General features: G+C 47.2%; 1 protein-coding gene across 3 annotated transcripts in view; it reads left to right on the top strand.

Moving 5' to 3' along the window:
• The first annotated feature begins 863 nt into the window (after window positions 1-863).
• The window catches only part of THSD4 (thrombospondin type 1 domain containing 4), a 552,284-nt gene continuing 526,830 nt past the window's right edge, over window positions 864-26,317 (top strand). Inside the window, exon 1 of one of the 3 annotated variants that reach the window (XM_070621956.1) lies at window positions 864-1,002. The gene's annotated coding sequence lies outside the window, so the exon portion shown is untranslated. Of the gene's footprint in view, window positions 1,003-6,875; window positions 6,944-10,335; window positions 10,356-26,317 lie in introns of those variants that run through there. The other 2 variants (XM_070621972.1, XM_070621963.1) reach the window with 2 other exon arrangements.

The following is a 26,317-nucleotide window of genomic DNA, read 5'->3' as shown; positions in this document are numbered from 1 at the left end:
ATTGGCAGCAGGCTTTTTTTGTTCGCACACAGTGTTACCCTGAGTAAGACAAGAAGCAAGGCTGGACGGCTCTGGCTGTCAGGGAGTGTGTTTTCTCTGGCCCCCATGCTAACCCAAGTTAGAATTCAGGGGCCTCTTGGCCTTTTCCCCGCCTTCAGAAGGAGCCCAGTGAGTCTATCTTGTGTGTGAGTACGCGAGTGAGGGTGACTGTGTGTGCCCCCTAGACAAGGGCTCCTCCCCTGTCCTTACAGTCACCGCCTTCTCTGCTCTGGTTTACAGCAAAAGTTTCCTTGCTTGCTCCTTGTTTCAGCCTCAGCCCATTCCCGATGCAGCCAGAATGGCTGTTCCAAAACGCAAGGATGCCCACGTCTCTCCTGCGCTTCGATCCTCCCATGGCTCCCACAAACCTCAGGATCAGATTAACGCGGAATTCAATCCTTCCACCAGCTGACCCTAGCTTACCTCCTGGTCTCACCCCTTCTCCCCTCGGCCGGGCCCGGCCAGCCTGGACCACTCTTCCTTTCACTCTCACCACCCTCCTGCCCTCGTTGCCTTGGTCTAGACTGTCTTCCCCTCTACGGGATGATGTCTGTTATCTCGGTACCCAAGGATCAGTCTCGTTTATGGTTCTAAGGGGCCCCTCTGGGGTCGCGGGGGTGGGTCGGGGGGGCCGGTCCTTCCCGAGGCGGCCGCCAGGGGGCGGCAGGAGCGGCTCCAGATGACAGCAGGAGGCCGCGAGTGGGGGAGGGAGGAGGGACCGAGGGAGCGCGGATCCCGGCGCTCGGATCGCAAACTCCGAGCCAGCGTTCTCCGCGCGCGCCCGAGCCGCTGGCCGCCCGCGCAGCCCGACGCGGAACCGGGGCGCAGCGGGAGCCCGTTCAGGGCGGGCGCGGGGCGGCGGCGGCGGCCGTCCATGCGGCGGGCTCGGGGCTGCCCGGCGCCGGGAACCACGCGGGGGCGAGGCGAGGCGGCCACCGGCCGCTCCGGGACGCGGACCGCCAGGTGAGCAGAGCCGCCCGCGACCTCTGCGCGCCACCCGCGACCCGGCCTGGCCGCTGCCCGCCTTCGGGGCTCTCTGGACCGCAGGGCGGGCTGGCGCGGGCGGCGGGGCGCGGTGGGTGTGTCCGGGGCGCCGGGGGCTGTGCCCGCACCGGGCTCCGGGAGCCCGCGCGCGCCTGGTCTGTGCCGACGGTGCGCCTTCTTCTCTCCTCCTCTTCCCTTCCTGGGGGATTTGCTCTGTCCCGGCGCCAGTGCTCACCCCGCCAACTCGGAAAGTCTAGGGACAGTCCACCTGGGCCGTCCCCGAGTCGGGGCCCGCGCCCGCTGGGTCGAGACCAAGGGGACCGGAGAGTGCACACCCAGCCTGTGCGCCCCCATCCCAGCCTCGCCTACGTCCTGCTTGGGGCTAGAGCGCTGGTCCAGCCTCAGTCGGTGCGAAGGAGCCCCAGCCCGGGGCCTGGCCACGCCGTTTTCTAGAAAGCCTCCAATCTGTGTGTGTCTCAGCTAAGCCGCTGCAACCCCGCGCCTCTGGGAGAGGGAGTGGATGGGCTGTTTCCGCCAACTCTGGACACTTCCTCAAGTGCAGTCCCAGTACCTGCAGTCTCTTGGCGCGCTGAAAGAATTAGCTTTTACAGAACTAGCTCACCTTGGAGCTTTAGAGATAGGGAAGTTACCATTTGTTTCTTTGAAGTAACATCAGCCCTAACTTGGGAAGGGCATTCAGGGCGTTCTCGGGCCGACTTAGCATCTGGAATTTGTAGGGCTGGTGTTTCCTAAGCAGTCTACACCCGGCCCCGCGCCCCCCAGCCTCCACTACTGCCTATTAAATGTGCCCGCTTGAGGCTCTTCCGTCTCCTTTGTGACCCCCACCGCGCACCCCTTCGCCCCTTTGCAGGCAGTGAGTGCACCTGAAGCCTTGTACCTGGGTACCCGAAGTCATCATATTGGAATTTGGAATAAGAGAAATAGAGACCCAAGAGAGGTCTATGGAGTCGTCTTGTCCACCTGTCGTTTCACAGCTGAAGGCACCCGGGCACAGAATAGTTGAAAGAGTTTTCAGAGATCACACAGCCCTTAAAACCTGCATAACCTGCATGTTTTTGATAAAGGTGAAGAAGTGGTTGAGTTTAAGAGGATCTTACCTGGTTTCAATATACAAGGAAGCAAACATTTAAAAAAATTGATTTAAATATAGTATTGCTTAATTCCTATAGATTTTTGTTGGCACCATAGTTGAATTCCTTTAGAAAACAAAATCCTAGCCCTGGAATTAATGCAAGGAAGCACATGGGAACCCTGGGACTTTCCTATAAACCTCTGCAGGGCTGGAGCAGGGGTTTCCCGGAGGGCCTGGCCTGGGAAATGAGTTCAGGTGATGAGGATAAGGGAGACGCTACTGAATAAGCACCCAGCTGGCTGGCCGCTTGTAGGGAGGGCTGGTCCTTTGAGCTTGTGTTGTCTCCTCCATGCCCAGCATGGAGCAGGGCACCAGGTGGATCTTATCTTCATTTCCATCTCCCCTGCCGTGAAGAAATATTTCTAGCTGGCTGTTAGGAAAAAATAAATGAAATAAAATACAGCCCAGAGTTTGAGAGTAACATCAGGGGTTTATATTTTGACTTGGAGGTTTGTTTTTGTTTTTGCTTTCCCCTAGAAATGCTTATTGTGATTGCTATCAGTTATCCTAAAGAGAGGCTGGCTGTTGCCCCTGTTCTTCTCGGTCCCCCATGTTTCTCTCCATGGCATCACCTTTCTCCCATTTGGCTGGGAGTCTCCATGTTTGAGTGCCCCCGGCTCACCCATCCCACCCCCCACATTGATGGCTCATTCATTCCCAAGTCCCTTCCACATTCTTCTGTGATATCGCAGGGAATTATTTTCCTGTCTCCATTCCCTGTGCCTGCTCTTTAAACCATGTCCACATTACAGTAATAATCTCCCCTCTTGACTCCCGGACATGAGTCGCTTTCTTCATTTTAATCCATCTTCTTTCATGCTGACAGATTAATATTCCTGAAATTCTGATTTCACCACATCATTCCTCTCAAGAAATCACAGTGGCTCCCCAGTCTTCACTTCTATTTAATTCTTCTCCAACCCATGTTTTTGGGCATCTGCTTTGTGCCAGGGACTGTTACTATGTGCTGGGGCTTACACTAAGAACAAGACAATATCTCTGCCCCCCATTTGTTGTCAGGCTAGAGATGATAAATAGACACCTGGGAGAGAAACAGATGTAAAGAAATAACCACAAAACAATGAAAAACATTGGGGATGTGGAAAACATCAAGGAGACACAGATGAGGGAGTAATTTTTTCTGCATGGGAGGAGCTAGGAAAGTTACAGTGGGGCTTTGAAGCATGAAGAGGAGTTCAAGAGGTGGGAAAGGCTAGAACAAGGGAGGGCATGCCAGGCAGAGCGAAGTACTTGAGCAAAGACCTGGAGATATGAAAGTCCTGGTATGGATGTGGTTGAATCAAGGTCATTCTTCATCTGGGCATTTGAAACTTGTCTTAATTTGAGTCTACTTTATGTTCCAAGAGCAGCCCAACTCTTTTCTCCTTGAAACCCTTCACTGCACACACCAAGTCTCTTTATCTGGGTCTTGTCTTTATCTGGGCCCTACCCTCAGCTCAGAAATTCACATCTCCCCTCTACTAATCTAAATTTTGGCAGAAGTGTGTCTCAGCCCTTCTTGTGCTCACCCGTCTCTCCCTTCCCCGAACCCATCTTATGTGTTCCCCTGTAGTCTCTTCAGCCTTGACATGTCCTAATGGGTGAGCCTCATCTCCCCAGCCAACCTGAAGTGTCTCCAGGGCAGCCCCTTCGCCTCTCCTCCTGGGGCCTGTCCCAGGCTGTGTAGCCCAGTGTGAGCTCCTTACCAGATCCAGCAAACTTGAAAATGCAACCGGGTTTGACCTGCCATCTCGCTTTTCCCTTCTTTCTCCTCTTCTCTCATTTTCCCCATTTTTATCTTTCCTTTTTTGTGTGTGTAGAATTGTGATATCTGTTTACATATGTGTGGATATAAAGGTTTCGTGTGTGTTTATTGATTGTCTTCTCTGTGAAAATAATGAATTAGAAATGGGAGCTAATGCCTGACACAGGCTGACACTGGAAAGGGGGGCTTCAGTGGGAGGCTCTGGCTGGAGGCTGCGTCGCTGACTCTTGACCCCTTTCAGGATGCCCGCTCTTCACTCCTCCTCTGTGGGACCTGTGCACGAGGCTGGGCCCCCCTCATCTTCTGGGCCTGGCTTACCCTCTTTTCTTTCCCCAACCTATCAAAACTGACTTCTCTGGTTTCTAGAGCCCTGCTGGCCCGAGGAACTCATTCAGGTCACGTTCATGGAGCACTGGTATGTGCTGTACTTGGTGCTTTAATCCGCCCAGCAACCTGTGACCAGACATTATCATCTGCATCTTACAAGGAAGAAAACTCCGGCTTCCTTGCCTGAGGTCAACTCGGGTTTTGAACTTAAGCTTAGAACCTGGCTCTCTAAGTCTGGTGCTCTTTCCACTGTGTCAATATTTCCTGAAAGTGTTGTCTTCGGAACATCTGAATCAGAGCGAGGATCTGGTGGGGAAAATACCAGATTCCATGGTGGAGTCAGGGCCTGGGAACTGGCATTTGTAAGATTCCCTGGTGATTCTGCTGCATGTTTGGGTTTGAGGACCACAGCCCTAGGCTGCCTTTACAGTGAGGTTCTAGTCACAGCTGGTGAGTTAATAAGCCACTTTATCCCAGGTAGCATGTCCTTGTCAACAGAGGCCTTGACCTTGATTCCAAGGAGTGAGCATTGGAGCACTGTGGCCCAGGCCAAGGGGAGAGCACTCTTTTGGTCAAAGGGGTCTTCAGTTCAGTCCTGGGAGCATGCTCCTCACCTGCTCCCTACAAAGGCGTGTAAGCCTAGCCCTGGTCAGGCTCACTGTGAATTTATTTCTGGGCCTGAGCAAGTGCTGAGGGAGAAGGATAAGGCTGGGTTGGCTTGGGAGCCCCAAGTTGCCTGGGGTAAGAAATGGGCTGAATATTGCAGCCGTATATTCAAACCCAGCAAATGAACTAATAATCATTAATCAGTAATAATGATAATGAGTTATCCGTTCAACATCCTCTCCCCTCTCTACTCTCCTCCTCCAGTTTCCTTTTAGATTCCTAAAGAAGAAACTAAGAAACACGTAGGCAGTGGTTTTCTTTATGGATGGTTTGTTGTCCTGGGAGAATGGTCTCTTTTTCTTTTTACCTGATCTTTCAATGCAAGGTACTGTGCGCGTTGTCTTCTCCGATGGGCCTTGCCTGAGCTGATCACTCACATGGTTTTCTCTCTGGCAGTATCCTCTCTTTGCTCCTCTCCTCTTGGGTGTGGTTCAGAGGACAGAGAGTCAGGCTTACGCTGCGTGGTGTCTTGCCCCAGAAGGGTGGCACTGGGCAGCCCACAACCTGGGCTGGGCAGCAGGCGGGCCTGCCCCACCCTCCCAGGCAGCTGGCTGGCTGCCCGAGGGCTGGCCAGCAGCGAGGACAGAAGTAATGAGTGATTAATGGGCGCCCCATCTAATCTCCTGCCAGGGGAAATGAAGGGCCAGCCGTGGGCTGGGGCTCGTCATGACCTGCTCCAGGTGGGCTTGGAATGTACCCAGCTCAGGATGGGGCTTAAGGCTTGAAAGACGAGAGGAAATGAGATGTTAACCCTTTAGGCTGTGGCCCTCTGAGCCCCAGCAGGGAAATCGCAAGGGAATTACCTAAGGCATCTGATGAAAGGGGAACATGGCCTTTGATTTATGGTGGGGATGCAGCCACATGAAGACCAGGGGGTGGGATGACAAGCCACATCTTTGACTTAACCGTTTTTCCTGGAGGCTCAGTCAAGAGAGAGAAGAGGAATTTCTTATGAAAATGGACACACGGACTGCTGGGAGCTGCTCTCCCTGCTTCCTTCTTGGAAACCTTCCAATCATATCAGCAAGTTACAAATTTGTAGTTGCCCAACAGACTTTTCCTCCTAAAATGCTGTGCTTCTGACCACTTGTCATATCAAGGGAGATAGAGGAGGGAGTCTGGCACTGGGTGGACAGCATCTCCAGCAGTGGGGTCCACCCCTGCCCCAGGTCAGACAGCAGCAGCGTGACACAGGGGGTGAGAGCCTGAGAGCCCGCTCCCTGAGGTGGACCTTGGCTCCACTCAGCCGTAGTCCCTGACAGTTTCCTTAGCATCTTGTTTGTAGTTCTGCCGTCTGTAAAATGGGGGTAATAATGATTCATACCATGGGTGAGGTTCCTGAGAATGTGAGGTGCTTAAGGCAGTTTCAGGCATGTGGACATGCCACATGGATGGCAGCCGTCATTTTTTTCTCACCTCTCTAGTTAATCCAGAGACCAGGTCTTCCCAGGGAAGGATGTCGCACTTCTCTTCCAGCTCTCTGACTTGCTTTGGGTGACCTGACGACCTACTCTTTGATCTCGCTTGTTTGACCACTGAACCTCATATGACTTGAATTCTGGTCCCCTGGCCCCTCCCTTGCTGCTGGCTCCCTGGCCTCTGGCTGCCCTTTAGATTACACTGCCTTTCCCCTTGTCCCCTGCCTCCATGCTTGGTGGCCAGACCTGGGGGACTGGGCAGCGACGCCTGCCTGGTCCTCTTGTGTCACAGCAACTTCTGCACCAGCTCTGCCCATTGCCAGGCTCGCTGTGACCTGACAGGCCCAAGCACAGTGGCCGAGGATGGAGAGGGCAGCTGCCTTGAGAGCTAAATTAGGAGCCATGGAGACAGGCTGACCTGGTTGCAAATCACAGCTCTGTCCCTTTTCTGGTTTCTCTGAGCTCCCATTGCCTGAACCTTGGTTGAAGCTAATAATAGTAACATTTATCTAATGGTTGGGAGGCGAGTCAGACTGACCGTGGACATGAGGCCCTTGAGACTGTGCGGGGCAGTTTATTGCTGGTTATAAGGTGAGCCGTGGGGGTGGAGCTGTGTCTTCATGTTTTGAAGTCTTATTACAGGGTGTGCGCTGACATTCTAGCCTCTAGATCCATTTAGAGTCTTTTCCGGAACAGACAGGTACCCAGGCTCTGCTTGACTTTTGATATTTTAGTCAAGGCCCAGGGTTTCATTTTGCTTAAAGTTCAAAGGACCTTCTGGCCAGCTAATGGAGAAGGACCTGCTATTAACGGAGTTGTGTGTCTGGTACTGGAATTCACCTGCATTCACTTATTTAATTCTCTCAATAATCCATGTGAGCTAGACATTATTCTTCCTATTCTACAGCCTAGAAAACTGAGGCTCAGAGAGGCAAGTTAAGGAACTTGCGTGGGCTCTTACAGCAGGCAGATGTCAGAGTCCTGTTTGAGTTGCACGTCATCTAACTTCTAAACATGTGCTCTGGGGGAACCAATGGGTCAGTTAGTGCCTCAATCTAATTGTAACCCACTGAAAAGTCTAATTGTAACCCACCTAAAATTTTTTAAAAATTGAGATATAATTCACATACCATAAAACTCACCATTTTAAAGGGTACAATTCAGTATTCTTAATTTATTCACAAAGTTGTGCAACCATTACCTTTATCTCATTCCAGAATATTTTCATCGCCTCAAAAAGAAACTCCATACTGGTTAATAGTCACTCTCCACTCCTGCCTCCCCCCAGCCCCTGGAAGTCACTAATCTGCTTTCTGTCTCTATGGACTCTGGACACTTCGTATAGATGGAATCATACAATTTGTGGTCTTTTGTGACTGGCTTCTTTCACTAAGAATAATGTTTTCAAGGTTCATCCATGTCGAAGCACGCATCAGTACTTCATTCATTTTTATCTCTGTGTAACCCACTCATAAAATTAAAAGGCCGGGGGCCAGCCCGGTGTCGCAGCAGTTAAGTGCGCACGTTCCGCTTGGGTGGCCCGGGGTTCACCGGTCTGGATCCCGGGTGTGGACATGGCGCTGCTTGGCACGCCATGCTGTGGTAGGCGTCCCACATATAAAGTAGGGGAAGATGGTCATGGATGTTAGCTCAGGGCCAGTCTTCCTCAGCAAAAAAGAGGAGGACTGGCAGCAGTTAGCTCAGGGCTAATCTTCCTCAAAAATAAATAAATAAATAAATAAAAAGGCTGATTGTTTGCTTAGAGAAGGAGTGGAGTTACCGTCTAAAACAGATGCAACACAAAGGGTGCTCATTTTCTACTGTGGGCAGATGTGAAAGAGCTGTGAAATGTAGGGGCCGGTGGGGTGAGCGCGCCTGCCTCGTGTGGGCTCCGTGAGGCAGGTGGGGGCTGGCTGGGTTCCTGTGTCTGGGAGTGCGAGGGATGCGCAGCCTCTGTCCTCCAGACGCCATGTTGCACTGCCCTTGGTTCGTGCCATTGGCAAAGCCTGTTGGGATGTGTCCTGGAGAGGCCGGGTGGGTGCAGTGGCCCCCTGCCCCGGAGAAGTGGGCTAGAGGGCTTGGAGCCATCTTTGCCACAGTCTGCCTCGTTTGGGTGCTGTGTAGACGTCTTAGCCCCTGTGCAGTCTGCTGCATTGCTTTGAACTCCAGGTGGACCCTGGTGTCAACTGCTGCTTGCTCATAACAACATTGCTGATTTGCTTTGTAAGTTTCTAGATGTAATACTTTATTTTTTTCTGATTACAAAGGTAAGGTATATTTATTGTTGAAAACTTAGGAAATATAGAAAAACTCAAAGAAGAAAAATAAAAATCATCCATAATTCCCCAACCAGTAATGGCCATTATTTTTAATGTGCATCTTTCTAGTCTCTCTCTCTCTCTGTCTGTACACACACACACACACACACAGAGCTTTTTAACATTGGTATCATGCTGAACATATTGTTTTGTCCACTACTTTTTTCACTTAACAATGCATCATAAACATTTTCCCTATGTATTAAACATTCGGTATTCTTCCAAAACATGATTTTTAAAATGACTGCAGAGTATTTTTAAAAATATTAATGTTTGCTTAAACAGTCTCCTATTTTTGGACATGTTGGTTGTTTTCAGTTTTTTAATGTTATTTATAAATAAAACTGCTTCTTTTGTGCATTTTTTCTACTTATATTAATGCATAGTGCTGTTTCTGGGACAAAAGACAAATACTCTTAAGGTATTTGATACATCTAGTCAAATTGGCCTTCCAGAAAGACTGTATACTTTATAATTCCACAAGTGGTATTTTTTAACTTGAGTTTTGCTATATGCGTAACTTTACCAGAACATCCCTCTAACCCTCTCCATCCTCCCCCTCCTCCCTCCTTCCCCCTCCTCCCTCTCTCCCTCCTCCCCTCCTCCCTCCTCCCCTCCTCCTCCCTCCTTCCCCCTCCTCCCTCCTCCCCCTCCTCCTCCCTCCTTCCCCCTCCTCCCTCTTTCCCTCCTCCCCCTCCTCCTCCCTCCTCTCCCCTCCTCCTCCCTCCTTCTCTCCTCCCTCCTTCCCTCCCCCTCCCTCCTTCCCCCTCCTCCCTCTTTCCCTCCTCCCCCCTCCTCCCCCCTCCTCCCTCCTTCCCCCCTCCTCCCTGCTTCCCTCCTCCTCCCTCCTTCCCTCCTCCTCCCTCCTTCCCCCTCCTCCCTCTTTCCCTCCTCCCCCCTCCTCTCCCCTCCTCCCTCCTTCCCTCCTTCCCCTCCTTCCCTCCTCCCTCCTCCCTCCTCTCCCCTCCTCCCTCCTTCCCTCCTCCCCCCTCCTCCCCTCCCCCCTCCTCTCTCCTCCTCCCTCCTTCACTCTTCCTCCCTCCTGCTCCTCCTCACCACATATCTGCATAGTACACTAACTGCTCATATTGTTCTGTTTTCCCCTTGATATTTGCCTATATTTTAATTTAAGCATGTGCACATTTGTCTTTTCACATAGAATGATTTTGTGTAAACATTTCTCTTGACCTAACCCGCGTTCTTATTTTTAAGCGTAATGACAATTCCCATCATTTTGCTCCATGGTGGTTTCCTTAGCCATTCCCCACCCTCTGTTAGGGATCTAGGTTGTTTCTAGTTTTTCTCTAATCAGAAAGTTAGGACTGCTAACATGAAGGTTCAATTTGCTGTTATTTTTTTTCCAATCTCATGTTCCGTTTTGGAATTTCAGTTCCGGGCCATGTAATTGCGAGGTCGGAAGCAGGAGCTGGTCTAACAGGGTTAATGCTACTCGGGGCTCTCCAGAGAGAAAGCACCTGGGAGGCCCAGGTGAGCGCCCCAGAACAGAGAGGGTGCTTGTTTTCTGCCTCCCCTGTCTTTTCCTCATTAGGTAGTTCTTTCCTCAGGCCCACCTGGGAGGAACTCAACACCTCGCTCCTAGTGAGGGATGGAAGAGGTGCTGTGAGGTGGGGACTCTCCGAGGTCCACGCAGGGAAATTATGTCAGTGTTCATACAACGTTCACGTGTAAGTGGAATCATACAGTATGGTCTGTTGTGACTGGCGTCTTTCACTGAGCATGGTGAAACGGAAGGTCTTGGCAACTTCTGAGATTGTGCTGACATGCTTTAGTGGTCCCGCGTGGGCATCGCTCTGCATTCATTCACTCCGCATCCAGTGCTCCCTGAGCCCCTGCTGTGCAGCAGGTAGCAGCACCCTGCCTCGTACGTGGTGTGAATTCCAGGCCTGACTTCGCTACTTATTGCCTGGGCGACTTTGAACAGCTTAGTCACTTTGAGCTTCAGTTTCCTCGTTTGTCAAATGGACTAACAATCACTGTACAGGCCACAGGAGCGAGAGGAGACAGCATTTGAATGAACAGTGTTTGTTCATTCCTACTATGGAATGAAGGCTCTACTATGTGCCTCACTGCGCACTGGAACATCTGTCCATCTTAAAGAAGATGGCCTTCCTGCCTTGGGGGGCACTTACAGCCTTGGAGGGGGCGGGCGGAGGGGATGATCAGAGTGATAAACCTTACGTAGTAGGAAGAATGGGGGCCCAGAAGATTGCTGGGAATCCAGGGAGACTTGAGAAGGGCTGAACCCTCGAAGGGGAAACACTGTAGGGGGAGGGAGAAAGGAAGTGGAAGCCTGGTGTGTTTAATGGAGAGCTGTATTCTTGAAGACCTCACAGAGTTCAGGTCTCTTGTAATTCAGACCACTCTTTTCTGACAGAATAAATGTAAAGAGCATGTGTGTGTGCTTGATCCATTCTCAGAATGCATGGTTTTGCTTTAACGTTGCTTTTCATATTGTCAGTGTTATCTCTAACATTGCACAGTGGGCTTGCTGGTAAATTGCCCATTTAGTATCTCATGACGGTTATTTGGCTTCCTCAATAGCCAAGCTGGTGGTGGTAGTAATGATCATCGTCATCTCCGTGTGTTTTTAATCTGGCACCACCATTTGACAGACTGTCTAGATCAGGGGTCAGCAGACAATTTTTTTGTAAAGGGCCAGAGAGTTAATATTTCGGTTTTACAGGCTGTATGGTCTTTGTTGCAACTAATCAACTCTGCCTTTTGAGCACGAAAGCAGCCATAGACAATACGTAAATGAATGGGCAGGGCTGTGTTCCAGGGAAACGTTATGGACCCTGCAGTTTGAATTTCATATAATTTTCATGTCATAAAATAGTATTCTTTTGATATTTGTTCAACCACTTGAAAATGTGACAAAAACAGGTCGTGGACCAGGTTTGAGCCACTGGCCAGTTTGCTGCCCGTGGTCTAGATGACTACAATATTTGAAAATTGTTTTAAATTGTAAAAAGAGTGAATGTTAAAATATTCTGATAGTCGACTAAATCACTCATGTAAGTTCCAGTGCTCATAAGGGTGTAGCTTAATTCACAAGTTCTATCAAAAGATTGTGGGTATTTATCAGCCTGTATGATACTAACGAAGGCAGTTAATTCAGCAAAATTTGTAATACTTTAAGTAGTTATTTTAATGAATTTAAAAATTTAAATCATATTATTTCAAAATTTAGACATCATATGACTTTATTAATATTGTTATATCATTCCATTTCATGATTCAAATTGTATACCATAAAATTGTTCATTATTGCATACCATCCTGGAGCCTAGCAGCTCGGCCTGACTCTCAGCAGCCTGATGGCCTATGGTAAGGGCTTTGGAACGTGATTCTGGCTGGAATATTTCTTGCAGAAGCCAGGGGAAGGCATGGAAGGGGCACCACGGTGTATGTCTGGCACATGGTGAATGTGGGATCAACTTTGTTCCCTCTCTTCCCTTTCTTTTCCTCCCCACCCAAAAGTTCTGTATATTTGATCAGCTCCAAAACATGCTGAGCCTCTTTGAAATTGTTACTTTGGTTCTTTCCACATGCAGTAAAGTCACTAACCTTTTAAAATGGAAACAAAAACAAAGGCTGTTAGAAAGCAGTTTCCCTCCCGGGTCACCAGCTTTCCCTTGCTGGAGAATAAGCAGTGTTGTGCTGAGACCACAGGCGGGGGCCAGACAAGAGGCCTCAGGTCCAAGGAAGGCGCCTCCAGCTGGGTGTCGACCCTGCTCTTCTGCCAGGAGGAGGGCGCCTGGCCTGCTGGCTGCTCTGAGTTCTGCAGCTCCTGAGTGTATCTTGGTATCAGGGATTCCAACGGTAGGAAAGCCAGGATCCTCTCCAGATGGAAGACCACCAGCCCCGAAGGTGACTGTGATGCTGTAGTTCTTGGCTTCCGAGTGTGCTTTGGCTGTGTATGTTGGATGGAAGGCCTGTCTTGAGTAGACGTGTGTTTGTGTTGTTTAGGGAACGATGGTGCTTAACCACGTGTGCTTTCTGGCTGGGGTCTGGCAGGATGTGAAGGGAGGCAGCCACTATCCTTTGGTGGGTGAGATTTTTCATTATTATGTCGTGTGGGGGGCTGGCATTCTTCCTGTGCTTTAGAGGCCCTTTGGTTTATAGACAAGTGATCTTGAAGCCAAGGGCATAGGCATTGAGGCTTGACTTTGCCACTGACATTCCATTTGACCTCCAGCAATCCATTCTCCATCTCTGGGGTCACTAATTCTTTATTTCTAAATGAATGGTGATAGCCTAGACCATTTCTGAGGGCCTATTTCTCTCCGTTGAGACATGTGAGAAGGCTGGACTTCCGCTCCCACTGAGCAGCCACCTGGGGTGGTCAGAGGAGGCCTGGTGGAGAGTCAGGTTTCTTACCATCACCCAGCAGTAATGAGGCCATGCATCCCCTCCTATCTCCCTGCCCCCCACCCCTGACACCAGTGGTGCTGGTGGAGGCCACATTAGGGACAGTAATGAGGTACTCCTGCCCCCTCTCATCCAGGGAAGTTTCAGTGGAGGGCTGTTGGGGAACTGAAGCTCCCACCACTGCTCAGTAGTAATGATGAGACCCCCTTCCCCCTCGGGTGTCAGCGGAGGCAGAGTGGGGAACCTAGATTTCTGTCCCCACTTAACTATAATGAGGTTGGGTCCCCCTTTCTCTGCTGGAGCAGTGTTTGAGGAAGCCAGCTAAAATGAAAAGTTTAAATAAGATCTGGAGTCTCATAAGATAATACCTAAAATGTCCAGGTTTCAAGTGACAATCATTTGTCATACCAAGAACCAGGAATATCTCAAACTGAATGAAAAAAGACAATCAATAGATGCCAACACTGAGATGACAGAGATGTGAGAATTATCTGACAGATTTTAAAGCAGCCATCATAAAAATGCTTCAGTGAGCAATTATGAACATGCTTAAAACAAATGAGAAAAAAATTTAGTCTCAGCAAAGAAATAGAACACATAAAGAAGAACCGAATGAAAACTTTAGAACTGAAAAATATAACTGAAATAAAGTCTCACTGGGCGAGACAAACAGCAGAATGGAAATGACAAAGGAAAGAATCAGTGAATTTGAAGATATAACCATAAAAATTCCCCAGTCTGAATAAGAGAGAGAAAATAGACTGGGGAAAGAAAAAAAGGACAGATCCTCAGGGACCTGCAGGACTATAACAAAAACTACCATTTGTGTTTTTGAAATCCTACGAGAGAAGAAAGAGGGTGGGGCTTAAAAAGTGCTTGATGAACTAATCGCTGAAAACTTCCTAAAGTTAGGATAAGACATAAATCTACAGATTCAAGAAGTTTAGTGAATTCCTAGGATAAACCCAATGAAATCCGTACCAAGATATGTCATAGTCAAACTTCTGAAAATAATTTTGAAAAAGAAGAATAAAGAAGGAGGAATCAGTCTACCAGGTTTCAAGAGTTAGATAGCTACAGTAATCAAGACAGTATGGTTTTGGCAGAGGGAGAGGCACACAGATCAGTGGAACAGAATAGAGAACCCGGAAGTATGCCCATCTGATTTTTGACAAAGGTGCACGGGGAAATCAGAGAAACACTAACTGTAATCACCTGAATGATGATTTGGAAAAGGCTGGTGGAAGAGGGAGTGAAGAGGAGTGAGTTAATCTGACAGAGAATACAAATGAAGAATTGAGAGTTGGCTTGAGACTGGGCCCAGGGCACACAGGAGGGAGAATCACAGAAGCCCAGGTAAGCTTTGAGCTTTATTCTCTGGAAGGATGGTGTTGCCACCGCTGAAATAGGAAAGCTTGGCAGGAGGGCATGCTGTAGAAATGGTGTCTGGGTCCTTTTTTTATTCATCTTGGGTGGCCTTCAGCAGGAGGAAACTAGTCATACAGGAAAGCGGTCTGAAGGAGAGGGTAGGTCTTGAGATGTTGGATTTTTGAGACCACAGCATGAGATAATAATCAAAGAAGTCAGAGTGTAAGAGTCCTTAACCTGCGTACACAGCTCATTAGTAGGGGCTGGGTTATTGTTGATATTTTTCTAGTCCTGGTTTGGGTCACAGGGAGAGCCAACAAGGCAGAAAAGAGAGGAAGAGAACAGATTTGTGTGGCCACGGATGATGGAGTTCAACAAAAAGGCTATGGTAACAGTTTTATTCTTGCTAAACCCAATTGCCTTTTATTGCCCCCCCTTGATCTCTGGGTGACCTTTGACTCCAGTGACTTGCCTTTCTTGGTTTCCTGGAAAATATTTCCTAATTCTCGGGGTGAGTGTCTGTTTCACATTATCATAATCTTTTAATGACGGCACCTGATTTCAGCTTTACCTAATACCAGCCCATCACAGAATCATGTCAAGGAAGTAAGACTAATTTGCTGGGTTTCTGCTTCCTTCTGTAAGGCTGTATGGAGCCTTTCAGCATACATTGCACAGCAGTGATTGCTACAAATCATTGACTAGATTTCTATCGCTTAAAAAAATAGTGACATAACTCACATGTCAATGCAGAAGCCCCACGAGCCAAGTAGGAAAAGGCAAATCCTTTCCCTTGATGTTCAGAAGCACCAAGGGCAAAGCGTGTGGCTGGCTGATTTATGGTGGCTGAGGCACAGAGAGCCGGATTGCGTTCTGGATGGGCAAATGTGTGGGGGCACTGAGAAAATATCCTGGACTCAAGGCCAAAGCCGTCTTGGAGTGAACAGGCAGGGCACAACCTCATGCACAGCATCTCCCTTGGCTGAAGCCCAGGCTGCAGGCTGCAGGCTGCGAGTTGTGCACCAGGGAAATGTGAACACAAGCAGCTCTCCTGGAAATGTCTATTTGATGTAGTGTTTCAGGGGACCTGAGAGGCAGTTTAATGTAGTGCTAAGACAAGCCATGTCTCCAGCAATCAGTTGGGCTTGGGGTCAGATCATCTTTCTGCTACTTACTAGCTCTGTGACCTCCAGCATATTGCTTCACTGCTTGAAGCCTCAGTTTCCTTTTCTGTAAAATGGGGATATCATAGGGTTGTCTTGAAAATCAATTAAAATAACTTTTGACACATAGCAATGGAGATTGGATTGGTGGTTACCACAGGGGAAGGGTGGGGAGGGCAAAAGGGGTGATTAGGCTCACATGTGAGGGGATGAGCTATAATTAGTGTTTGGGTGGTGAACATGGTGTAATCTACACAGAATTTGAAATATATTACGATGTACATCTGAAAGCTATATAATGTTATAATCCAATGTTACTCCAATTAAAAGTAAATTTAAAAAATTTAATTTAAAAAATAATAATAAAATAAAATAAAATAATGTTTGTAAAGTGTTTAGCACAGCCTGTCCTGTATTATACACTTAAAAAAATTTCAAACCCCTAGTCCTGGATTTGCCTCTAATTAGCTGCAATGCCTTCTATCAGTTGTCTTATTTCATTGAGTATCAGTTTATTTGTCTGTGAATCATGATTACAAAATACTGAAATTGGGGAGTTGGGTTAGAATCTCCTAGTTTTTTTGTGCTTTGTGATTTTGTGATGTCAACCTGAAAAATCACAAAGGAAATAATTGATAGATTTAAAGACATAAAATAAAAACTTATTTACATAAAAATTATCAAGAAAGTTAAAAGAAAAAAATCAAACTGAAAAAACTTGACAAAAAGAGTTAACATCCTTAATATAGAAAGAGCTTCTTAAAGATCAATTCAAAACACTGTGAGCTCTACAAAAAAACTGGAAAAAGAGGTAAAAACTTCACAGACAAGATAGTACACATGGCTAATAAAAAAAGAAATCTGGGGGGGTGGGGAGAGGGCACAAGGGGTGAAGTGGTGGACCTACAACATGACTAACAATAATGTACAACTGTAATTTCACAAGGTTGTTAACTATCATAATCTTAATTAAAAAAATCTGTTTCAACTTTACTAGTAATGTGAGGAATACATATTAAAGTGATTTACTTGGGGATTTTTGCCGATTGTCACACACACACTGAATGCCCACTTTATCCAGGCAAAGTTGTTCACCAAAAGGTTTCCTCCTGGGACTATAAGCAGACCACGTTTTCCACACTTTCTTGCAGTTAGGTGTGGCTATCTGACTAAGCTGGGTAATGGGTTGTGAGTGGCCGTGATTTAAGCTACCTTTGTGAAGCCACTAGTTCCGTCCTCCATGCTTTCTCTTTTCCCTTGTTTGTTCACTGGATGGAAAAAACCAGCTGAGGATTCTGAGGCCCTAGACAATGGTGGAGCCACTAGATGGAAAGAGACTTGGTCCCTGGATGCCTGCGTGCCTATGTGGAGAAGAATGCCCCTGCCAACCCACGTTAGACAGTGAACTGAGCCAAAAAGTTTTTGTAGTGCTAAGCCGTTGAAATTCTGAGATGATTTGTTGCTGCAGTTAACCTACTGTAACTGATTATGTATCAAATTAGGCAAGATTATAATGCTAACATTATTAGCAAATGTGTCATCCACTGCGTGTGGGATTTCAGGTGGATACACTGTTTTTGAAAATAACCCACAGCTATGAAGGACCTTAAATAGTCATACCTTTTGGCTTAGTGATTCTGTTTTTAGGAACTAAGCAGAGAAGCAGATAAAGAATTTTATACAAAGATGTTCATCACAGATTCCAATAATAAGGAACTTATTAGATATATTATCTGGCTTCCATAGGGTGAACTATTATACAATGCTTAGAAATGTTTCTGCATATTACTAATGAGATGCTTATGATTTAAAGTGAAATGTAGAATGTAAAGCTGTATGTGTGATTTTGCATATGTAAAATATGAAGATAATATGTATAAGCATTAAGCATAGAAAAAAAGACCAGAAGGAAGAACGCCAAAGAGTTTCATGTGGTTAACCTGGATTATGAGTAATTATAACTTTCCTCTTTATGTTTTTCTGTAGTTTTCAGTTTTTCCTCAATAAACAGGTATAATTTTATAGACAGATTTTTTTTTCCAAAAGAATATCCCATTTGCTATGTTCTACCCAGCCCTGAAGTCTCACCTAGACCTATTTTGTGAATGAATGTGATACTGCTCTCTATGAGCTTGTTACTTTAGTGTTAGTGCACTTGGCACACCCTCCTTCTCTGACATGTGTGTGTGCATGTGTGCATAGACACATGCAGATGTACACAGGTGCTTGCCAGAGTGGCAAGAGGCCATTTGTAGATGTCAGGACCTGAGCCTTGTATCAGAAGGAAGAGAAGGAAGGGAAGGTGGACTAGGAGGGTGGCTCAGCCTGAGCCAAAGCTGCCGTTAGTCCCATGGCCACCTGCCTTTGACCAGGGCAACTGGAGAATATATTGGTTTGGGGGATGAGATGGATCATCATCTTGGAGAAGGCCTGGGTAGTTCATTTGAAAATCTTCGGCTCCCATGCAGAGCTCAGCTTGTGGTAGTCTGATCTTGTTTCCTTTGATAACTACAACCCAGGGATTACAGACTGCTCTTGGCAGAGGATGCTGGAGAAAGGTTGAGTCTGAGTGGGGAGGAAGGCTAGAGCCTGTCTCTAGGTGTCTTTGAGTCCTAGGTAGGGTGGCCTGCATCCCATTACAGCTGTTTATTTGTGTGTCCGAGGCTCCAGGAGTAGGGCAGAGAATGTCATTGATGGTGTTAATTTCACAAACGATTAGCAGTTACTACAGAAGAGTGAAGTGTCTATTCAGATCCTGGGCTGAGCAAGTGTCTTGGAAACGCAGCGTGCTCATGCTTGAAGTGAAGGCCGTCCCAGTGAGACTGAATGTAAATTCTTTCTGTCATCAACAGAACACCTGCTGTGCCCAAGGCCCTGTTCTAGGCACCGGGAATATAAAAAATAAGTCTTGGGAAAAATCTTTACTCTTCCCTAGTCCCGTGTTATGGAGAGGAAAGACAAGCACGAAGCGTAGGGACACACTGTGACGGCTGCTAGCTTGGAGTTCTGCATATGGGATTTATACAGCAGTAAAGAAATTTAACCAGGTTTATCAAGTGCTGTAAATCAAATGACTGTGTAATATTTGGGGAAGAGAAAGTGCTTTTACTCCAAATGCATGTCTCCCCTTAGATCTGCAGTATCGTGTCATCGGAAATTGAAAAAGCAACTTTGTGCAGAAGCAGGAACAAATGGCTCACTAATTTTAAATATCTTGCCTGCCTGATATTTCTGCCCTTGAATGTTTTCCTTAGTTACCTGGGAAACACTTTTTAGGACTGGAAACAAATATAAACCACATCAGTGTTAATGACCATGAAAATGATGCAGTTTGTGTTGAAATCCTTAACTAATCTGTGCTGACTACCTAATTCCTCCAGGTAAGAAAGGAGAAGTAAGGTGTTTTCTTTAATGAATAACAAAACCCACTGTAATGTGTTAGCTTGAAAGTATCCAGGGAGTTTTAATAGAGCTTCTCAACATTTTTTCTTAATTCAAATTCTATGGGTTTTCACATTGCTGTGGGCCAGCCAGCCAGTTTGCAGTATGGAGGTTTGATGGGAAGAAATGAGTTCTGTGGCTGAGTTTGAAAATGACAGAGAAAAAAGGATAGCCTCTGCAAGGGGGTAGGAACAAAGACCGAGAGCAGAGGGGGTTTAGGGGAGCATTCCTCTGGCTGGGCTCAGCCCAGTAGGAAGAGGCTGGAAATGTGACTGGGCGGGGGCTCCGAGGTCAGCTTCCCTGAATCCCCTGCTGCCTGGGGCAGGATTTCCTGAAAGGGCTGTGGCGAGTGATGACGGCCACCAGAGGGCTTGGGAGGGTTGCACTCTCCGTGGAGGCAGCACACATCCATGGTGGGTTAGCGCCTCCATTCTGTTCCTAGGGCAGTCTGTAGATGTTTGCTGAGCATCAGCAATAGCAGACAGAGAGAAATCAGACATGGTCCCTGCTTTCAAAGCAGTGAAAGTCTGTTAGAGACACATGCTGTTCATCCTTCATTCATTCATCCATTCGTTCGTTCATCTGTTAATTCATCAAACTCTTGTTGCATGGCTACCTGTACCAGGCAAAGATGAGTAAAGATGTAAAGATGAGTAAAACATATCCCTTGCCTTCAGGAGCTCCCCATCCATAAGGGCCAAGCAGAAACAGAGCGTGTCTGGTGTTTGTTAGAAGAGGAGAGAACCCCTTCTCTTTTAAGCTTCTAGACCCTGTCCTGTACCTCTCACTGTTGGCTGGCTGATTTGCCCACCATGTTGTTAATGATGTCTATTCAAAGGATATCCCTCCCTTTATTCTTCTCGCTTGCTCTGAATAATCTTTTCATATTAAGTGGGACATATCTTGAAGAAATAAGAACTCCCCTTTATCTGCCTCTTGTTTTCTGGCTGCTCTTCTTGGCAGCTTCTTGCTTCTCCAGCCAAAGCTCTTTCTCCAAAATCCATTGTGTCTTCTCAGGTAAAGGGTGTGGGGGACACCCTGCACATCCTTATTTGGCCTGACCACCACCTTGGGACAGTGTAGGACAGCCTCCTCCTTGATTTCCACTCCTGTGCTGGCTCCTTCTTTGCCTCCTCTTTTGGTCTGCTGGGCACCGGTTGGATCCTTGGTCCTCTGCCCTGTGTCATTCATTCACACTATGCTCTCTCTCCAGTAGCGAGTTTGTTCATTCCCAAAACACACGAGTCCCTTGTTTTTTTTTTTTTGAAGGCGCCAGAAGCTTTCATATTTCCCCAGACCTCGTCCCTCATCCAGCTATTAGTTCCTTGTGCTTGAGATGCTGGCTCTAGTTCTTCTGATTCCTTAAAGCCCACCTGGTCCATGGAGGCATCCCCAAACACCCAGGAGGCAGTCAAGGTAGAGTTCAGAGCACTCTGGAGCCAGACTGCCTGGGTTTCAAACATGTACTGCCACTTAGTAGCTGTGGGTCTTAGGAAAATCCACTAACCTTTCTGTGCCTCAGTTTTCTCCTCTGTAACCTGGGGGCAGTACGAGTAACTACTTCACAGAGTTGTTAGGAGATTAAATGAGCCATTACATGAAGTTCTTAGTGCAGTGCCTAGTACAGTCATGCATCGTTTAATGACGGGGATACCTTCTGAGAAATGTGATTCTGTCGTTGTGCAAACATCATAGAGTGTACTTATACAAACCAAGATGCTGTAGCCTACTACACACCTAGGCTATATGGTATAATCTTATGGGACCACCATTGTACGTGCGATCTGTCATTGACCAAAACGTTGTTATGGGGTGCGTGACCATATATAACAAGAATAATGTAAGTGCTAACCATAGAAGTCTACTGTGCTATTTACTTCCTTGGAATTCTGGGGTTCCTTTTTGCCTGTGCCAGCCATGGAGTACTCATTCTCATGTAATTTATCGTTGTTAAGGAAATATTCATTTATGTACTTACTTATTTATTGATTTGCCTCAGTAAGAGTGTAAACTCCTTAAGGATAGGGGTCCCTCCCTGTCATAGTTAGTATCTTGCATGAAGCCTAACCCAATAGGCACTGAATGCTCCTTAGTTGGTGACTAGATTGCCCCACATATGAATACTCCAGGACCTCAGGGTGACTGCTGCCAGCCCTGCAGGAGACATGGGGCCAGTCTGCTATGTTGTGATTTGAGGAGTCTATGCAGCTTATCCACTGAGGCCTAGAATGTTCCTTTATCTCCAAACTCTTACTCGAGATGACACCTGGGAAAAGATCTGAACCAGCAACAGACATAGTCAGCCTCTGTTTTGATGATTTAAGCCAATCCTTTCTGTATGCAGGTAGAAGGCAGTGTTGAATGATGGATAAGTACATAAACTTTGGGCTCTGGCTGCCTGAGTTTGAATCCTGACTCTCCCACCAACTAGCTGGGTGACTTTGGAAAAGTTACTAAACTTCTCTGTACCTCCATTCCCCAGTGGTACCTTCTTCAAAGGGTTCTTGTGAGGATAAAATGAGTTAATACATGTGAGGTGCTTAGAATACCAGCTAACCCATGGTAACCACTCATGGTAACTGTTTGATCCTCAGCCACATTATTATTGTTATCTGACATAATAGATTATTAAGTTGTTCATCGTGGCTCACTTTGCTCTAGGTGATGATCATGGCACAATAAACCGTTATGCCCTGAAATGTTTTATCCCCCAGCAAATCTGTGAGGTACACAGAGTCCCTTGGGATGGCATCCATTCACTGATTCATTTATCCATTCATTCATTTGTTGAGTGTCTGGCTATGCGTGATTCTTTCCTAGGTGGGAGACAGTGAGTCTAATAGAGCGAAAAGAGGAGCAACTCAGCTGTCAGTGGTCAGTATTCAAGTCCCAGCCCTACCCTCGACCCTCTATGTGGCCTCAGTTTTGCTGTGAGGATTAAATAACATGACTCATGTTCCCTATCAGGTGCGTAGTAAAAGTTGATTTCTGACTCCTCTTCCACTTTCTTGATAATGGAAGACAGAGGAGGGCTGGACACACTGATACGGAGAGCCCACATCCTGGTACTTTTGTCCTCAGACAACTGGAATGTCAGGAAGGGGGCAGTGGGAACAGCGGGCCAGGGTTCTGCCAGAAGTTTGCATAAATGGTGGCAGGGCAGGAGAACGTGTTGGTGATGCTGATGAAGACAGGATTGGGCAGGCTGTAGGCCCAGTGCAGAGGCTTCTATTCTGTCAGGGCCCTCAGAGAGCGGCTTTCTTAGAGGAGTGGGCAGGTTCTGAGACTCGCCCTCATCATGTGTTACTGGGCCTGATTTGGGGTCTGGAACTGCCTCCCTCTGAAATCCCTGGTCCTCATTCTTGTGCTGGTGAGTCACTTCCTCTCCGTCAGGGACTTGGGCTTTTGTTTGTCTGGGTGGTTACTGTACATTGTGGGAGTTCCAGAGGGAGAAGCCTGTGTGTGGGAGAGAGGGAGGTGGAACCGGCGCCTGTAGTTGGGATGTGGCCTCGAAGTGGGCCATTCCTGAACCCAGACATGAGAGGCTGAGCAGATCCTTCTCGTCTAGGATGTAGGCTGAAATCAGGCAGGGTCTTCCAGAAGCTCTGTCAGGCCGTGAGGAGAAGGGGCGGGAAAGATACTCAGAGGTGGGCCTATGGGTAAGGGGTAGCAGAATAGCGTGGTTGTCCAGCGCACAGTGGCATCTTCTGGGGTGAGGGGAGCCATCTTCTGGCCTGGGTTAGATTCATCCCAGTCCTTCTTTGTGTCCCCGCTGTCCTGAGCCTTGGAGCCCCCTGCCACTTCCTCCTGGTATGTGGGGACTGCGACTTTGGCCTGAACCGAATCAGCCTTCCTGTAGGATCTTTGTGGAAAGGAGAGGTGGGGCCTCCATCCCCCAGGGAGTGTATGTTCTAACAGAAACTAGATTGTTCGATTTTTTTGTTCACTGTCAAGAAAGGTTATAAATCAACAGCAGCAAACCTCAAAAGGCGGACACGGCTCCACAGATAGCCTGTTTACTCAGCCAGCTTGCCTGGTGCTCTGTTGCCAAACGCATTTTCCGGAAACCTCACTTTCATTAGGCCCCTCCCTACTCCAGAACCTAAATGGCTCTTTCTTGCCCATCTCCTCAAAATCCTCCTGGCGCCGTTTTTCAAGGGCTTGGATAACATGGCCTTGCGTCGTCTTCACGGTGGTATTCCTCCCATCACAGTTAGAATCTGGTCTTCCCGATTTTAAACTTTCTGACTGAGCCACAGTAAGAAGTACTTAGCCTTACTGTGCATAGTAACACTAGAATTTTCTCTTCTCTCATTCTTTTCTATTTCATTAAAAAAAGTGTAGGTCATGACCCGTGAAATTGATTTGATGACAGACTCATGGGTCATGACCCACAGTTTGAAAAGCAGAGCCGATTTACCACAGTCCTGATCATGGAAGCACAAGCGAGCACTGAGGAAATGGCAGAGCTGGGACAGGCTCGTCACCCACATCCTGAGAAAAGAGTGACTCATTGAAGCTGACAAGAAGTTGGTCAAAAAACATTCTAGATTAGTGGCCTCCAAAATTTTTTTTTTGGATTGCACACCCCATCAGTAAAAAATGTTTGAGCGTATTACTCCAATCTATGTTTGGTTATTTTTTTAACCTATCAGTTTATGATGTGACCACATAAAACATATATTTGAAATATAAATTTAAAAGGATGAGATAAAGATGAAAGAAGCCATATTTTAAAATGACGTACTAATCATGATGGCTTCATTTTATTATCAGCAAATATCCGAAGGCAAAATACTCACAGAGGACGAGGTTCATGGTTATCTGCAGCAGCTGTAAATCTATTTTCAAAATGTTTTGATAATTTAAGATGCTTTTCTGGGTGACTTCTTGTCAGATTTGGAGACCGCTGCTTTCCGTCACAAATACCTCCCTCAACATTGCCCTTCCTTTCTGGCAAAACCAGAAAAGCTCCGCTAGCCCCTCCTTTGCCACCTCCATCCGCTGGAAATCTGTAGGGAGGCGTCTTTGGCACCTCGCTTTCCCTTGTCCTCCTCAGCCATTCCTTTACCATACTCTGGGAGTTTTACCTCTCAGTGGAGGGTAACCTCTCCCCATGTCCTCCTTCCTTTGCTGTCTTCCCACCACACTGCCTCCTCCTTCCTCCCAGCTCCTCGCACACCTTTACACCTGTGATTCCCCTTCCCTGGGATGCCCCCTGCCCTCCTCCGCTGGCTGACTCCAGCTCCCCTGTCAAGCCCCAGAATGAAAGTCACTTCTCAGAGGGACCTTCTCTGACCACTGCCTAGGATATTTATTTTTTTTTCAGGAAGATTAGCTCTGAGCTAACATCCGCCACCAATCCTCCTCTTTTTGCTGAGGAAGACTGGCCCTGAGCTAACATCTGTGCCCATCTTCCTCTACATTATATCTGGGATGCCTGCCACAGCATGACTTGACAAGTGGTGCATAGGTCCGGACTTGGGATGCAAACCGGTGAACCCCGGGCTGCCGAAGTGGAGCTGCGAACTAAACCGCTATGCCACTGGGCTGGCCCCTGCCTAGGATGCTTTTTGAGGCACCTTGGACTTTCTTTAATGACTTTTATCACAGTTTTATTTTTATACCTGTATGTGATTCAGTTTGTTTAAAGTGTATAGCCCTCTAGCATCTAGGCTGTAATTTCCTTGAGGGCAGGGACCACACAGCAGAGGCCTGCTGTGGTGTGTGTCTAGCACCCAGGTCATGCAATCTCAATAAATATTTAATAGTCCCAACAACCCTATGAGGTGGTTACAAACAGTGTCCCCATTTGTGTGTGTGTGGGTTTTTTTTGGAGGGGCGGAAGATTGGCCCTGAGCTAACATCTGGGCCAATCTTCCTCTGTTTTATGTGGGATGCCGCCACAGCATAGTTTGACTAATGGTGCTGGGTCCACACCCAGGATCTGGGCCTGTGAACCCTGGGCCGCTGAAGCAGAGTGTGAGAACTTAACCATTACCCCACCAGGCTGGCCCCAAACATCATCCTCACTTTACAGGTGAGGAAATTGAAAGATAAAAGGGTTAATTGCCAAGGGTCATCTGGTTAATAAATGGGGATGTTGGTCTCAGACCCAGGTCTTTTGGATTACAGTGTGTACTCTTACCAACTCCTCTTGCTTGTTCATCTGTAGCCTGTGTAGGCTAAGGGCTGGTTTTAAGTCCCATCTTCCTTGCTGATGCCCGCCCAGAAGGATTCTCCTTCTCTTGAACTAGCTCGATTTGTACTTAGGGTCTCTATGAAACACCATCTACCCTGTGTTGTTCCGGATAACACCATCCTTTTCACCAGACAACAACATGTCCCTACATCTTTATCCACCGAAGCTAGATCGTAAAGTGAGACCCTGTCTGGACTCATCCTTCTCTTGAATCGCATAGCACCATGTATTGAACAAATAGTTACTGATTAGTTGATCGTTATCAGGAGCTTGGCAGAGATTTCCCGTGACTCCCGACTTAAATCCCGTCTTTGTGCATACCTGCTCCCCAGCCAAGAGCAGGAAGCCCGCACCTCGGATTCAGAGGAGTATTGACTATTCCAATTTGCACTTGTTGGCTTTCTTCCTGGTGTATCTCAGTGTAACTTCTGGCTGAGACCCAAGACTCTAAGGGTCTTCAATACCATGAGTAGTTTCATGAGTTTTTGATGGCTAATTAGGGGTGATTACAATTAAGAGGCTTTACTTTCTTAATAACCCCTAGCAAGGACTTGTGGTAACTTTTGAAATCTTGATTATTCTCCCCTGCAAATGGAATTTTCTGATTCTCATGATTGTCTTTTCTTAAATGGTTACAATTTGTCTCTCCATCCCCCATTTCTAGGGAGAGGAAATCTGAAGTCCTGGGAAGACTTCGGAAATCAATGCTTGTGGAAAACTCTGGCTTTATTAGAGAGGACCCCTGGGCACACCTTGAAAACTTGCTTCGTTTGTTTGTCTTTCCCTGAAAGGCGGTGCGGGAGGAGAGGAGGCTGGCCCATGGTTTTTCTTCTCAAGTTACATTATGTTCCAACCAACTCTCCCATCCCCCGATTTTTGATGCTATTTATAATTGACTTTTGAAACTGCTGCCTCGCTTGACAATGTTTAGAAATTCTGTTTAGTGAGGGCCTCTGAATAAGGCAGGATTTGTTGGCAAGGGGTTTTACCTTCCTGTTTTTACTATGATAACACATTTTAAGTGTTGCTTCACCTCTTCTTTCATCAGTATCATCAGAGCTACTTGTTATTGCGGGTCACT

The sequence above is a fragment of the Equus przewalskii genome, chromosome 1 (genome assembly GCF_037783145.1).
Source record: "Equus przewalskii isolate Varuska chromosome 1, EquPr2, whole genome shotgun sequence".
Taxonomy (NCBI): domain Eukaryota; kingdom Metazoa; phylum Chordata; class Mammalia; order Perissodactyla; family Equidae; genus Equus; species Equus przewalskii.
The sequence above is the reverse complement of the archived record's forward strand: the minus strand, read 5'-3'. Positions and strand labels throughout refer to the sequence as shown.